Here is a 17178-nt window from a genome sequence, read left to right as displayed (position 1 = left end):
TCCTGTTTGTCTTTTCATTTTTATTTTTGGCAAACACACTAATATATCATATTCATCCAGCTATCACAACGCCGAGGCGGAGCATCAATTCAGTGTAAGCTTCATCGGTCCATTATCTACAGATCTGGGCAGTGTGCCTGTTTTTCAAAAGTGTAGCATTGGCCTATGCATCATATCAACATTTTCAACAAGTGTGTGTATACGTGAGTCGCAGAAATGCATCAAGAAGGGTGGGCCTCATATGGTGTGGATTTGATGTACGTTATTTGGTAATAAATATGCACGAACTCTTAATACTCTGAATTTCACTAAGTGTCTGTTGATTTTTTGTATGTTACATACATGCCGGACTTGCATCGGAGTGCGAGATATTACACAGAAAACTCTAGTCCACTTCAGTGTCAAGATAGTAACAAATGAACAAATCATCAGATGGGAGTATCTCAAAAGTTGCATCGTAAGTTCTTAAGACCTTTTAATTTAGCATCAACTTGCTGCCATGCTAACTTTTCAATCCACCAACATTTAATTTTTAGACTTTAGACTAAATCAGACTCTTTTTCTCTAAATTTTCTACTTCCTGGTTTGACACACGGGGACATAGTATACAGTAATACCCAACGTGTGTGCACGGTTTGCTCCTAATCGAGATGCCAGCTGCATAGCTGTCGAGATACCAGCTGAATGAGAAAAAAGTCAAAATTTCGACCTTTTTTGTCCCAGATTTTTGTTTCATAGTGACACTGATGGGCTCCCGTAGTATTCTCTACAGGATGTAGTAATTATTGTGTATTTAGGTGTTTAGCGTTTGAGATGCTGTGGGTCACCTGCAAATACTTGGAAAGCTTCTCTACTTAAACGCAACAGGCTGACCATGTGACCTAAGTTAACCTATCACATCATAGCTTTACCGATCAGCAATATATGGGGAAGTAATTTCCCAGATAAAAATGCAGAAAATCACAACAGAACATAGTCCTTTGCACTCGGTTCCGACAAGTGACGTATAAATATTGAGCAATTTGCAACAAAAATATGCTTTTAAGAAAAGAGACATCAAACTACGTTAGGTAGAGTACCTAAAATATTTAACTTCAGAGAATTGTGGTCACATGACAAATTCAGTAATCCAGTTTTTTTAGAAACCCATATAGAGACATAATTTTTGTGTACTTCATTTCCCCTAATGTGTTCTATGTGCATAATAAATTCCAGCTCATTTGCGTAAATATTTCTAATCTAAACATCTAAACGCTTTTTTCATCGTGGCAATATGGCGGCAAAAGTAGGTACGGTGAAAATGAAACATTGCGAAGAAATAATGTCCAGGCTCCACTTCCAAAATGAACTGGATTTGAACCTGAGACTGCCTGACAAAAAAATGTAGGAATGGTAACGAATAGACTGGATTTGAACCCCAGGCTGCCAGTATTTTTTTTTTTTTTTTTGTCATTCCAGGCAGTTTTTAGAATTCAACTAATTTTAAGCTAATTTCATTGATCAATTACACGAGATGTGTGAATACCAAACATTTTTTTTTCAATATGGGTACAGCGATCTACCTAAAAAATGCTAGTGAAGTTTCCTCCAGAAATCATGAGCCGTTTTTGAGAAGAATATTTTTAAGCGTAGACCTATCAATAAAATTTAAAATGGTTGCTAGATCACGTGACTGGCTAAAGCGCACAAAACGTCAAAAGCTGCTTCAAATGTTCATTATTAAAACTGCAAAGCGTGTTTTTCAGCCTTTAAGTGTTTTGTAATTTTATGAACTGGCTGTGAAGTTTTGAAACGCAATCTGGGAGAAACTATCACTCGAAGCCCCATGGTCCTAACAATCAAAAATGAAGACCAGTAGTTGATTAATCTACTGATCAAATTTAAGCTTCACAGTTACAAAAGTGTCCGGTCACGTGACATTCGAAACAATGACACTGATATGAGCTTTAAATGCAATCTAAAGCAAAACTATACATCGTGGGAAAAAGTAAAACCACGGTTCTCTTCAAAATGTCAAACTACATCTAAGTGCTATTTTGTTTCTTTAAATATTCAGCCATAGATCATCACGTGACTTAAACGATCATTAGCGAGCTTCCACGTTTCCCGACCGATTTGCATAAAATTTTCAATCCTGATACCTCCTATGAATCCTGATCTTTTACATCCATATCAACTTTCAATCCTTTCTAGAGAATTTTTTTTTAGGTTGACATACTTTTCCAATATGGCCGTTAAGTGCGTCACATGTGGGTAAAGTTTTATACTCCAGCAGATAACCCAGCTATTTGGTAATGAACATGCATGTGTAGACAAGCAGTTTTCTCGCAAAACGAAAAAAAAAAAAAGAAAAATAATCTGCAGCGAGAACAATGGGCTTCCGTACCCATTCGCTTGGAAGTCTAATAACAATCCGAACGAAGGACTAGCTGCATGGGCTCCTAACAGACTCTACAAGTCTAGTACTTATTATCACAGTTCAAAGAATTTACTTAGGCACACACAGAACACATATATAGCGATATGCACTCAGTGGTTTTCAGCTTTACAGCAGTAAGTTTTCTGTCACGTGATCTGCAAATATGGTGAAAATAGCGCTTTCTTCGCAATTTGATCGCAATCGGCGGCAAAACTATTCATCAGTAGAAATAAATAAGACCAGATTCATGATTCATGATCAGGTCATCAAACTATTTGAAAGAGCCAATTACAGTAAATCGTTCTTTGGAGAAATTTTCAAGCAGTCCAAACCCTGCATTTATTTCGACACTCCAACAATTTTCAGCATAGGTACAGTACAAATATATCGTTTTACTCCCAGCTCACTTTCAACTTTACGCCTATAGCGGTATTCTGTCACGTGACCTCCAAATACGGCAGTAAATTGCAACCTAACTGTTCATGTAAATGCATAAATAGTAGCAAATTACATGCCCCTTGCACCATGGCTTCAGCAGAATTTGGTCAAAAAAAGATCCAGTGATATATTAACTAGATAATATAACATTTAGCCCAACAGCATAACATAATTTAACGTAACTTAACATAACATTTAACCCAATTACCACATATCATACGTCTTCACAATGACGAAGGCATATCTAGAATGCCTTCATTGTGTTCACAAAACAACCACATTGAGCCCGCATGACTTTTAATTGGGACTAGCTGCATGGGCTCCCAATAGACTCTTAAGTCTAGTATTTTTTATCACAGCTCAAAGAATTTACTCCGGCACAGTTCTGTTTTTCTTTCTGTCTTTCATCTAAACTGTATTTTTTTTTTTCACCTAAACTGTATCAAGAAAAATTGTAGAAAAAAAATACCACTTTTTTTTAGTCTGGTGCCATTCGGATCTAAATTATGAAGATTAAAAGAAAGATGAACGTTTTCACATGAATGATCAGAACACTGCATTTTGTAATAAACTTGGAAATTTGGAGAAATACACCGAAGTTTGACATATCATATATATTTACTAAATGCATTGGGTGTCACGAGGTGATCTATTACGGTATTTCACATAAATCTGGAATAAATTTGCGCCTTTCATTAAAAAAAAAAGGCGCCAAACGACTGACACAAACATTGAATTAATTGCATTGTATAACAGTCTCCATACATGAGACCTACATGAACCGAGAAATAATCAATCTAACCTCCTGGGCGAGCTTTATATACATCTTTGATCTTCAGGAGAAAAGCAAAAAGTCATTGAGAATCAATAATCATATGTCCCATTGCCCTGCTATGCACAATTAATCGTCAACACGAACTCCCATATTCATGTATGCGTTTATGTACAAAACCAAAAATCAAACGGGTATACTATATTTGTCACTATTGATAGTGTTTAATATCCATGCTTTAGACTAGAGAAGTATTCATTTTGCAGTTTTGTCCATTGATCATGAACCTAAAAGATAAATTCAAAGCCCCAAATATGTTCCCAAGTCCATGTGACGTACATATACATGCATACCACATTGACTGAGAGAGAAGTCAGAGTCAACTGACTCAACTGGGCTAATTCAACTCAGAAAACCGAGTCATATGGCGAGATCAGCTGAGTCATGAAGGTCATTTGGTTATATTGTTGACACTCGGTTATAGTCGGAAAACTCACAGTTTTCTTACTTAGCTGATCCTGTCATATTACTCAGTTTTCATGCTGGAAACTCAGTGTTAGTGAAAGGAAAGGTGGGGAGGGGGGGGGGGGGGTGAGTTAGATTGCGTAAATGGTCATAAGAGCATTGTCCACCATTTACTGTCTCTACGGCCTTACGAACTGAATCCACAAATTCCTTTCCCGAATTAAACCCGTAACACCCTATATATAAGTTAACATTTTGATCACGTGAACTACAACAGGTCTGTTAATTAAAACTGTTCATGTCCTTATATAAGCGGAAGTAACGCATAAGCGGAGTGAGTGAGTGCTTCGGGTTTAACGTCGTGCTTAACAATTTTTCAGTCATATGACGACGAAGGAATCCTTAGAATGCATGCAATATGCCTCCTTGGTGCAGGACGGATTTCCACCGCTGCTTCACGGAGACCATTGGTTACACTATCCCCTTTATGCTGAACGCCAAGCGAGGAAGCAACAATTTCCTCTTTTAAAGTCTTATGGGTGACTCGATCCATGATTGACCCTGGATCTGCTGCACCCGAAGCGGATGTTCTACCAACTGTGCTAATTGGGCCGGTAAAAAAAAAGACCAAAAAAAGTGATAAATGTATATATGTTTAAATAATAACTTATTAATAAGTTTCAGTTTATGTATAAAAACGCAAGTAGTTCGTATTGGTAATGTGTGCATAAGTGTTATTCATGGCAATATGTTACCGTGCACGCTGTACTACCGGAATAAATTACATTGGCAAACGTCACTCCCGTGTATGACTCATGTACCAAATTTCAGTAAAAAATCGATACATGGGGGATAACTCTCCATTGACTAGGTCAGCTAATACGGCGTGACAAGGCACAAAATCCTTTATTTTGAAGGCATTTCTAGCAATCACCTGCTTCGTTTATTTTTAGCACTACTCAAATGTACAAGTAGCTAAACACATTTGTTGTCTATAAATTATCTTATCTGGTATTATGCCATAAAGTTTGAGACAAGCGAAATTAATAGGCGTATAAAAATTGCATTAGCTCTGCGGATCCTGTCGTGAAATGTTGGGTGCCACAAAGCCCTGCATGTATATCAACAGGTAACATCCTGTATATATACAAAAAACATATAAAAGATGTACCTTTAATGATGTTATATTATTTCGTATACTATTATTATGTTGACGTCTTGTGGATATAGGCATTTACATGCTTCTAACAAAAAACATACACACACACGTGTATGCACACACGTCGAAGCAACACTATGTAATTTAATTCCTGCATATGAATTTCAAAAGTTGAAATCTTCCTGTATTACGTATATGTATACCTTTTTGTTTCTTATAGCACAGATATATTCAATTCACACATATGCAGGCTACGCACTAGAAAGTTTATTGCAAGAAACACGACACAAACTTCATTTCATAGGATGATTAATACACGTGCAGGTCTTACATATGGTCTTTCATTATACAGATATGCATAATTATAATCGGTGTGTGTGTATATTGTATCTTCTTGAGGCAGGGCGAGTTCATACCACCAACATGCTGCCACCACTGAAGTATCGTGCCAAGCCACCAGGGTTGACACCCGTCCCTTTTTCTTCCTCTAGCCTCTCAGTGCTGAGCACCAAGCGAGATAGCAACAAGTACCATTTCTACAGTATTTGGTATGACCCGACCCGACCCGACCCGTCCCCACCCGGGATTGATCTCCCAACTTCGACGCTAACGCTCTGACCATGCACTAGTCTATAGGCCACTGACGAGGCTGGTTCACGTAAATATAGATTGTCTGCTCGCAGTTAAAGGATTTAAATCAGTAGAGACTAATTCTTTCCTTCAAAGCATAAAGACTACACACATTCACTGTTGAATTAATAAGGACAGTTAATATTTATTTTTGTCCTGTTGGTCAGACGCTATATAAATATAGCAAACATCGTGGCACTCCTATAAATGGCAAATGGTCATCTTACTTTTCTTTTGAGTTTTCCTCATGTGCACATGTGGATAGGGATGCTAACGGTAGCATAATACTTGTACAGTCGAAAAAAAAAACAATTAGAAACTTTATGTTGAAAATGAAATCTGCTTGTTTTCGCATAGAATTTTTTTATGTCTCCACACATGTTTCATTATGTTTCCACACATTTTTTAAATTATATTTTCACACATTTTTATGATTCCACACATTTTTCATATTACCAAACATTTTGGGTGTACAGTATCAGTGCTGACGATTTTTTCTGGGCTTTACAATATAACAGTATTATTACACTATATTTGCAGTTGAAGGAAACAACATTTTCATATAGTTTCTTATTGATCTTGTCATACACTTACAAGAAATCTGTACATGTATAAGAGACGGTTTTATCATTCTATCAAGTAAAAAGACCTAAATATGAATTTTGTTATTTATTTATTGATGTATATATTTATTTTAATAACCCGTCTGTACCCAGTAACGTTGAACAGCTGGGTACATACGTAGGCATAGGTGTATGCATGTAAATGTATACATACTGTCTATATATTAAGATCAACCACACCACGAAAGTTTAAACCCCGGGTACAAGTATTTTTATGGATATTGTTCAGTCCGATAGGTGTTCAACCCTGATTTAACCCAGCCAATTTTCTTCATTTACGTCATAACAAACGGAAACTTTTTTAGAGGTCATACATGATCTAAACATATACCCATCTCATCTACCAGACGGTGCCACCATAAATTGTTTAAAAAGGGGTGTGTAGACCTACATATATATAGAGAGAGAAAAATGTGAGCACAACACAGAGAATGAACTAGTCATTTCTATTTGCGTGTTTACAAATGTAGGTAATGCAATCTCAAATCAGAGTCACGTGTTGACACGTTAACCTAGAACACGCATCAACCGGATTTTTGCCGCGAACTCTGCACTGGGTGAGTCTTACTAGTGGGAGTGTCAGAAAATGACATGACGTCAATCACGGTCGAGGGCGTGGCTAACGATAATAAAAGAAAAATATTTTATCGTAAAAAAGTTTCTGTTTTAACTACTTCTCTCAAATTATCTGATTTCATTCTTTTTAAATACAGAAGTATGGTTGAGTTATGATTTTAGGTTGTGTGCTGAAAGAGTCATATTTGCGTTTTAGTGAAAGTCCTGTCCATTTCATCAGACATGTGTGACGTATTTTACATCCAGCCTTGTAGTCTTGTGACCCGATAGTGGCATTCCGCGTGCATCAGCCGACCAGAGCAGACGGTTGATGTGTGACGTGGGGAAATTTAAGCAAAATCTTGGATTTACTGAGTCAAACGTGTTACAGTAATCATTTTAAGTGCCTCAAGACTTGCAGATGTGAGTAGTGTAGACACATGGTGATTGCTGTATGTATGTTTAAACTGTTTTTGCAAGGTCTTTATGCTCTGTACTGTGTGAAATGGCGGCAACTTTGTTCTACTGTGCATGAACCGATGTTTGCTTTCATTGTTTACGAGGCTGTCGTGGGGTGGGTTACATTTATTAGAATGTTTTGAGTTTTCCGGCATTGATCCGTAGAATAAAGTGAAAACAGAATAAAGCATTTTGTGAAGATTCTTGAAAAAATATTTGTTGTCCTTTTGGGAGAAACTGACCAGAGTGTCAATAAATCAAATAATGGATGCTGATACCTTCTTGACCCTCCCACATCACATAGTTATGTAGTCTACTAGTACGTACCACATGTCCTTGCTCCACGAGGTGTAGATCGTCTTTACACTTAGTTATTATTGACTCTTCTGTTCGCCAATAAGAAATGTATAAATAGTTAGTCAAAGATCATAAACATCATGACTTCGCTGTAAATTAAAACATTGCAATGCTGCCTACAATCCATGCACTTGTGATCTATGGAAAAACGTGTGTACTACTTGTGTAACTGATTAGATGTGTATATGTTCTAATCAAGACTGGATGAATTGAGAAAAAGATAAAATTATTTCTTGCCCTTAATTTCAACTAGATTATGTTGTAGATCATTGATAAATTATTGTTTATTGCTGAATAAGTGTAAATGTGCTTGAAAAACAAAAAACCTTGATATACAAGAAGAGTTTTAAATAACTGTGAAATACCTTATGAATCAATATGGTGAGTCAAATTTTTTTTTTTTTTTACAGATAAGAACTGGAAAAGAATACGATAAATAACACATATTACTGTACGATATTTGGAGTTTCATGCGCATTTGGAAAGCTACTTTTATCAACCTCTGCCACATAGAAAGGACATGAGGTATATAGATATTTTTTTCTCATTTTCACTTTACGATTTGAATTGCTGAATCTTTCAACTTTAAAGGGTATACTGTTTTGTCTATTCATCTGGGTGCAGGTTTTTGCAGCTTGTTGAGAAATCGATTTATCAGGATTGGTGATTCATTTGTAATGTGAATAAAACACAATATTGACTTTACACTTCTGGAATTACATGTTCCTAAATGTAAGGCCATTATTTATAATATATTCATTGGGCTTGAACAGTATGACTATCCAAAAAATGACCCTACTCTAAATTTTATTGGGGTTTCAATTTTCTCCTAGTGTTAAATTCTTTAAAATCTCTTGATGTCTTTTTCATCAGCCAGAAAAGTAAAAAAAAAGAAAATGATGTGATACATATAGGGTTGGTTTACGCCCAAGAAAGAATTTATGAAGGATGGCCTAACTATTATATACATTTGAGTACTCAGAACCAGCCGTGTCCCTTTTTCTCGCACCGTTTATGACGGTTAACAACTTTTTTCGTAATTTACTTAGTGTTATTATTTAGCAATTTAATAATTACAAAGTAAAATTTACAAGTATTTAATCAGTAATCAGTCCATAAGATCATTTGGACATCATATGTTATTATTCTTTCAAATTGTGTATATATCATATGTTGGCATGGAATTTATTTATTTGGTATGGAGTGTTGATTTATTTATTTGATTGATGTTTTATGCTGTACTCAAGAATATTTCACTTATAGGATGGTTGCCAGCATGTTGATTTATAGTCACTATCATCGAATTAATTGTATAATATATCGGAAGGCCTTATCAGTTTTCGTGTCAGAAGTCGGGAATAGTTCTTTCGTTTTCAATGAATAGCTCTGACTAATTAATTATACATTACTGAGAATGAAAGGAAGTCTGCAAAGTGAGTCCAATCTGAAAACAGTGCCCTGTTTAACATAGATTGTAGATAAAGTATGCTGTGACTGCTGTAGGGTGTGAAATTCATTAGGGTCTAGACCATCCCAAGCTGGAATGTTATGGAAATTTACTGTACCTGCAGCTCCTGGATTGTTATATAGCAGCTGTTGCCACTCAGCAAGCATGTGCATGTTTAGGGTCAAAGGTCATTATGTAGCTGTAGCGCTTCATCTTCAGTGGGTTAGTTCAAAGGTTATTGGAGGTCAAACTTTGACCTCCAGCTATGTGGATATGTCTTCATGCAAGGTTGTTTCAAATGTTAAACTGTATTGAAGTACATGTATATATGTTTGGGGAAGCACAAGGAAAGGAGAAAAAATAATTACATGTATGGGAAATGTGTAAAAGTTTATTGAGTGACTTTCAGCTTCAGTTTTCTAAACCTGTTATTAGCTTGTCTATAATAGCTGGCCCCATTATGACTGGAAATGTTAAAAAAAAAAACAGCCGGAAATTTACCATACATGTACTCAAGGTTCAAAGTCTCCAAGTTTCTACACGTGGTTAAAACATTTTATTATCTGTGTAAGATTATCTGACTACAGGATGTTCAGACAGCTGCTTAGAATGACAATACAGTAAGATCCATGTATCTGGCTGTGAAGAACTTCTTATTTCTATATATATGCCACATTTCCGGAATGCAAATTTTTGACCTGACAGTGATAATGTAATAACAGTAGTGTGTGCATTTTGTGTTGCTGTTTTAGGAAATGCTGTCAGCAAATCCCGTGTTTGTGATATATGTTCATTGATATCCAATTTGATTTATCCTGTTAAAGAATGAGTTAAAGACACAAACAAATGGCATGGACTGGTGACAGATCTGGCATTAAAAATTAACTTATGTTTGCTTAATTTGTATCTGACTGAGAGGTTTTATGTTGGACATTTAATTTTGCTCTATCACATTATTGATCCTTTTTTTTTTTTTGGTTTTTGATTCTGTGGATTAGTTTTGTGCTGATATTTAAGTGCTTGGAGGTGTATTGCGGCTTGTCTTTCTGACACCAAGACACGTGAGTTCAGTCCTAGCCTTGGATATAGGATCTTGAGATTCAGCCTCTCCACTCTTCTTAAGGCCTTAGTGACATTTAAAACAGTTGGCTATCTGTGCAGGAAGGGCAAAAGGTTTACATAAAGATCATTTGTGAATACCTTCAACTGGTATGGTGTACTCTTTCCAAATTGGAGCGTACTAGGGAGGTTATAATATGTGAGAAAGTTTTATAGTTCATTGCCAGTGGTCAGTGGTTCACGTAAATGTCCTGATAGTCAATTGCATGTTTTCAGGTTGTTGCAGAATGGTGAACAATTCATGAGTATGGCACAAAACGTTAATCTATCAATCCATGAGTCAGTATTACAGTATTGAAGTCTGGCTTTGAAAGCTTAAATATGTAAATTTTCACATGCAGAAACTGGCGAGATCCAGGATCAAAGCCTATGAAAATGGTATTGCTTATTGTCTTGATTGGTGCTCAGCAATGAGAAGTTAGAGCAAGGAAATATAACTGGTTGACCCCGTGTCCGTGTAATGTGACTGGTTCGTGAGTGTCATGTCTGATGTCTTCAACATGATACTTCAGTGGCAGCATGAACTCACCCTGCCACAAGAAGACACAGTATATGTATGCACACCTGATTACTCCTCTTCGTCGTATGACTGAAAAATTGTTAAGAACGACGTTGAACTCCCAACGTATACACACATACCGAAACTGTATATGTACCTTTCAAGCCTAGTCATGCAATAAATGCGTATGTTTGGTGGCGATATTAGCCCAACTAGACCGTTTCACATACTGCCGGATGTAAGTGCCCTTAAAATATCGCAAACCTCTTATAATGTGTCTGATTATTAAAAGGTTTTCTTTCTCCACTGTGCTTTATGTGCAGTGGATGCATTCTTAAGGAGGCCTGCTTCCAGGCTGGCATCCCCATGCCCTAATTCATGCAATCAATACTCAACTGGAAGGTAGCTTTTACTGTGTAGCCACCCATCCTGCATGGAGTTTACCTTATCTTGTAGCTTGCCTCATGGTAGCACCAACTACATGAATCCTACATACAGTCGATATCCAAATAGGTCAGGTATGGTTTATCTACAAGCTACTATAGTAGCTGAGGTCCCCAGGTACGTGTACAGACCCAGTGTGTCAATTTATGTGCACGCATTTGTACTTCACAGTCCAAGGTTAATATACTAGTATATGATGCCTTAAATGAAAGACCACACCTTGATGTTTTATGTGCATCACATGTATGCTTGATATTTCGTCCTCCAGTGTCATATTAAGAGTGGCATCACACTTAAATATGGTTGTGTTGCACACATAAGTATAAGAGTTACAGTATTGAGAAGTTTAATGCTGCTTAGGGAAGCTTAGTAGAACTAACTGCGTGTACTCTCTTATACGTGTTGTTCACCATCTGGATATAATGTCCATGAACAATTCAGATATTTATCAAAATTCATAAGCTTCAAAAAAAAAAAAAAGGGTAGAAAATATAACAAAGACAGTCTTGCAGTTCAGCATGTGGTCAAAGGTAGACTTCAGTGGAGTTACAAATATCACTCAGCCTTGAGTATGAATGCATTGAATGCCGCATTTAAATTGTTATTCTCTAGTGGCAATTTGTCACTCCTACCTTGCAGGTGTATTGTCTGCTGGATTAAGGCCACTGTTAACCATGTATGTGGTCATCAAGATGAACGCTTACATCTATGTAAGTGTTTAGGATACCTAGCTGTGTTGGAACATTTAAGCATTCTAAGCATTGGTGAAATCATTAAAATTCATACTTAAATGCACTGAGGTGAACTTTGTTGACAGCGACCCTAAAGTAACATAAAAGAAAGGAACATGTACATGTATGAGGCAACTATGCTAGTTTATACACTGTGGGTCCTCTCTAGTTTGCTGTCAAGTATATGAAGCTAACATGCGTGTACAGTTATTCAGTTATATTCAGGTCGTTATTCAATACTCCCCAAGACTTCCCTGTACACAAGCCTTGTTATTACCTGGCCTCCTGCGAAACTGCAGTTGTAAACCAAGTACACTTCTCATGCAGAGCTTCATTTTTTTCGATTGTGTAATGGGCCGTTTAAGCTTGTGAAGTACATTTATTTGATTTCCCCAGACAGCATATCTGTACAAGTAGGTCTGCTGGATTTCGACATAGTGTATCTTCAAGTACATGGAGATTTGAAAGTGCAAAGTGGTGATCTCGGGTTTCACAAGCCTGAAAACATGCCTGTACGTATCAGTTGTTTTTGCCCCAATATACGGAATCATGATTGACTTGATTGTTAGATGTAATGCTCTCTTGGGTGAAAGATTTTATGTATTAGTAATATTTGCATCTACATGTAGGCTTATATACTGATAAATGTGTATTAAATATAGCACAGCACTGTGGTCTGTTTTTCTCCACTATGCTGCCAAGATGGTGCATTTGTACATGTATGTGCGGTGGTACATATTCTAATGTGCTCAAGGTTGCCAAATCAATAAACATGTACAGGGATGGTGCTAATTAGAAACACTCCTTGTGCACATGAATTTAATGCCTGTTCTGTAAATATACATGTATGCAAGTAGCGGACTTTGAGGATGAAATGACAAGCATGTACTGTAATGTATCAGTCATAATAACTATTCTTGCAACTGCCCACGCACAGTAAATTGGACAAAAAACTTGGGGATAAGGGTTATTATTTGTACCACAGTGTTGTGTATTAAGTTAAAAGAACTACTAAACACGTCTTGATAAATTTATTCTCCATTTCCATTGGTCGAGCGACGGTCACATGATATTCCACAAAACATGATGTACAAGGAATGCAATGTCATGGCCACAAAATATTATCCTACATTTGCGAGGTAATATCAAACGATCTCGTGCTAATATCAAACGATCACATTCGTTTATTCCACAGCAGTTATCTCCCTTTTAGATCTCTCTGGGGTCTGCTTTTTCGTGAAATAAACGATCTGACGGTGTTGGAGTTGTGCTCTGGGACATATACTTTGTGGATGTGGCTGTATACAGTGCATTTTTACACTGGTACATTTATGTTGGATGTGTGATAATTGTCAAAACTGTAATGTAAAATGTATATGTACATACATATAAAGAAAAAAGTTATGTAATTTATACCTCAGAATTGTACATCTATCATTTGAATTTGAATCTAAAGATTTCAGAACTTTGGTGTCTGGCTGCATACTCAGGCAACATCCGAGAAGTCTTTTGAACCTACCTGTCGATTTTATTCACCTGCCCTGAATTGTGACCCAATACATGTATCTACAGGAACAGATGAAAAAGCTGTCTTTCCATTTGATGCCATTCAAAAGCACTCTATTAACCTTTGTCAAGCATAGTGTGGAAACAGTTTTTGATCTGCAAGAAAAATGCCTAATCTGTTCAGTAAATAGGGTTGCCTAAAAATGTCTTTTTAATGTGTAAAATTAAATATTTTTTGTTTCCTTTTATAAGTTGACTGTATGCGAGAGCCATTCATGTTTTACAGATTTTGCAGTGCCTGTACATTTATTTGACACCAGAGTGACCTCCCCCTAGATGTCACTGGTCTTTTGTTCTCTGACTGACTGTGTCTGTCAGAGCATGGGGCATTTTCTCAGCACTTCTCCCTGCCACTGTGGTTAAGACAGACATCTGGCATCTGGCAGAAAGCTTGTAACCAAAGATTGCCACATGGCTTCCAACTCCTTTTTATTAGCAGATTTCTTTGCTGTGGGCCCATAGCTTAGAAAGCTTAAGTGTAGATGTGGCTAGGAAGAGATAACCAAAATATACAGGAGTTACTGTTTTAAGCACAACATAAAGCATGCTGCATATTGTATTTAAGTTCATGGCTTTTTATTATGGTTATGTACATTTATTAGGAGTGATATATATGCTGTGTAAATGGGTAAAGACATGAAATGAAGAGGTTATGTTTACAAGTCATTTTTTTCCTTGTCCATACGCTACACTTTATATGTTATGTAAGTTTACAAATGTAGCTGCCTTTTTTTTAAAACTGCATTTGAAGATATGTACATGTAAGTTGTTTTTGATATTAATTCATGCAGAGCAATGTATGTTATACAGGTATGTTGTGTTGTTCTTAAGATTATATGCATTTAGTCCTCTTCAGTGATACTGTTTCTAATTTAAGAAATTACAGTAACAGAGCGATATCCTCTGTTCTGTAGTTAGGTCACAGTTTGCACAGAACAGAGCTACATACCTATCTTATAAAATCACAGTAGGTATAGTAAATGAAATTGTTGCAGTAGTTTTGGACATTATAAAACCCAGTAGAAAGCGACAGTAGAGAACATTCAGATCATTAACGTAGTTGTTTTCTATATCATTGCCATTGTATACCAGCCTGTGATAAATTTCCAGGATTTACCTTGCTGTAAAATGACATCACACTGTCTGTGAAAGGGATGTCACTTTGTTGTCGTTTCTCAAAAACCCTGTATTTGTTAGCAGATCTTTTATTGATAGAATGTACATGTATGTGCATGTATGTTGAAGATGTCACATGTACAAAGACCATGTCATTCATGTTTTGTGCCTGGAGAAGTAATGTTCAGAAATAACAATGACTGGTCCTTGAACAAATGTTTTTCATTTTTTTTTTTGACACTTAGCATAGTGTTGGTACCTTTAATTTGCACCTGGTGATCAACAAGATCAAGGTGTCAAGGTGCTGCTGCATGCTGTAGTAGTGGCTTGCCATCACAGTAAGAGCCACATGGGAAAACTAGTGGACTACAGTAGATGGAATTTTGTGCAGCTGTGCTTTTGATGTGATTCAGCCTAACAGAAACTGCTCATTTACCCATGATATTGATTACATGTATGCTGGCCATTTCTCCTCCCTAGCCTGCCTAGCGTGCCCAGCCAGCCAGGGTAAGTGTAGCGAAATACTGCTTCATCAGTTGGAATAAGAAACCAAAGCTCTCTTTGTGTAGTCTGCCAAAACCCTTTTCTGGTATTGAACAGTTTGGAAAGGACAGAGAATCAAACCATTTATGTGTACTCCCGTTCCACGCTCATATTATTTTGATTTCTCTTTTAAAACTGGAGAAAACAAGGCTAAATATGGCTTTGGTGAATGTTTATTGCACAGCAGCTGGATTCGGTGTGTGTGTGTCTATATCTTGTAATCTTTTTAATGGACAATGTCTTACACTGTGTGGTCTTTCTGGAGAAGTGAGTACTGTAGTTATCCCTGATAATGATCAATTCAAGACCGCTCCCTTCAGTCTTTTCTAGCCTGGAATTGATTAATGACTAGACCACAGTATGGATAGATTATTACCGTAAAACAAAGTGCTTCTCTGTTTATATCGCAGCATGTCTAACACTGTGTGGTTATACACATGTAGGCTTGCTGTCAAAGTACAGCATACCTGCCGAGCTGAAAAATAAAATAGAAGAGGCAATAGAAAATCCATTTACATATTTCTTTGAATTTGAAGCTTTTAGGAGAAACTCCTTAAAAAGGACAGGACACTTTTGAGGAAAACGTGTGGAATATGTGTGTACACTGTGTATGCTGGCAATTCCACTTGTAGGCCCATGTTAATGTAGTGTGTACTCTTGAAGATGTACATGTATGCATGCATCAGTGGATTGATATTGTGACACTGATTTATGTCATAAGCAAGATGATGTATGATACATGCATCTATAGGTCTGAATAGGCTACAAATATGCATGATGTCTGTATGTCTTTAATACATCAGATTTATCATTCAGGTATCAGTGATCACTGATAGGCTCAGGGTGGTAAAAAGGAAAAGGGAAAGGCAACTGGTTTTCTAATTTAACTTTTAAAAGTTTTACATTACCCTGTCCATGTAACCAAGGACATTTTCAATTTCCCAGAATACAAAAACATCTTGTGAAAGTATTATTTTTATTTGCTAACGGTAAAAATAACATTAACATCATTCATCAAGGTTTGTAATGAATATCGTATGTATTAATTATTTTTACTGTTGAATCATTTACATTTTGAGATGATCCCATGATATCTGGAATTCTAAAGCTGTTTTTGCTGTATGTTTTGTATGAAGGAAACATTACAGTCCTTGGCTGAGGCTGGATTGAATCTTAGGTTGAGTTTTCTGCTGTGCTGCCAGTGGTGTATTCATCAGTGCCAAGTGCAGTGAGAAAAGCCATGGCTCTGATATTGATGGGTGTCTATGTGAACTGTTCCTTCAGGTCTTTACTCTCTGCAAGGTGTCTGGTTTCACAACTTTATTGGCATGATTTAGATGGAGTTAAAACTACAATTTTCAGTCTAAAAGCAATATAACGTCTGTCTTTTAAAAACGGGGCTAGTGTTTGCACAACCTAGGAGATGGTGTCATGGAAAATTTCATGGTGTCGCTATTAATTCATAAAATCGCTATTAGCCAACAGATGCTGTCCAATATATTGTTGTAGCTGCGATTTAGAGCAGCCATTACGCACTCTCTCAATTTGCTACCAGATAACGTTGTCATCCGGTGGGTAATGACATTGATACCAGCAAAACCATCACATCTAACCTAAGATCTCTTTGAAATTTTCTGATCAGGATTAGTGTACATGTAGATTACTTTGCGCAACTCATTCTAGTATTAATTCTAAGCAGAGTAACATATATGTATATGTCTCATTGAATGGGTGTGTGATTTTTTTTCTTCTCGTTTGTGGTTTCCATTTTGTTGCACTTGAACTAGCCTGTATTGAGCTTGAAACATACACATGTACAAGCTTCCGTTGGTAAAC

General features: G+C 36.7%; 1 protein-coding gene across 2 annotated transcripts in view; it reads left to right on the top strand.

Moving 5' to 3' along the window:
* The first annotated feature begins 7368 nt into the window (after window positions 1-7368).
* The window catches only part of LOC135467614 (uncharacterized), a 33434-nt gene continuing 23624 nt past the window's right edge, over window positions 7369-17178 (top strand). Inside the window, exons 1-2 of one of the 2 annotated variants that reach the window (XM_064745390.1) lie at window positions 7369-7484; window positions 8288-8402. The gene's annotated coding sequence lies outside the window, so the exon portion shown is untranslated. The remainder of the gene's footprint in view (window positions 7485-8287; window positions 8403-17178) is intronic. The other variant, XM_064745391.1, reaches the window with a different exon arrangement.

This window comes from Liolophura sinensis, chromosome 6 (assembly GCF_032854445.1).
Source record: "Liolophura sinensis isolate JHLJ2023 chromosome 6, CUHK_Ljap_v2, whole genome shotgun sequence".
Taxonomy (NCBI): Eukaryota; Metazoa; Mollusca; class Polyplacophora; order Chitonida; family Chitonidae; genus Liolophura; species Liolophura sinensis.
The sequence above is the reverse complement of the archived record's forward strand: the minus strand, read 5'-3'. Positions and strand labels throughout refer to the sequence as shown.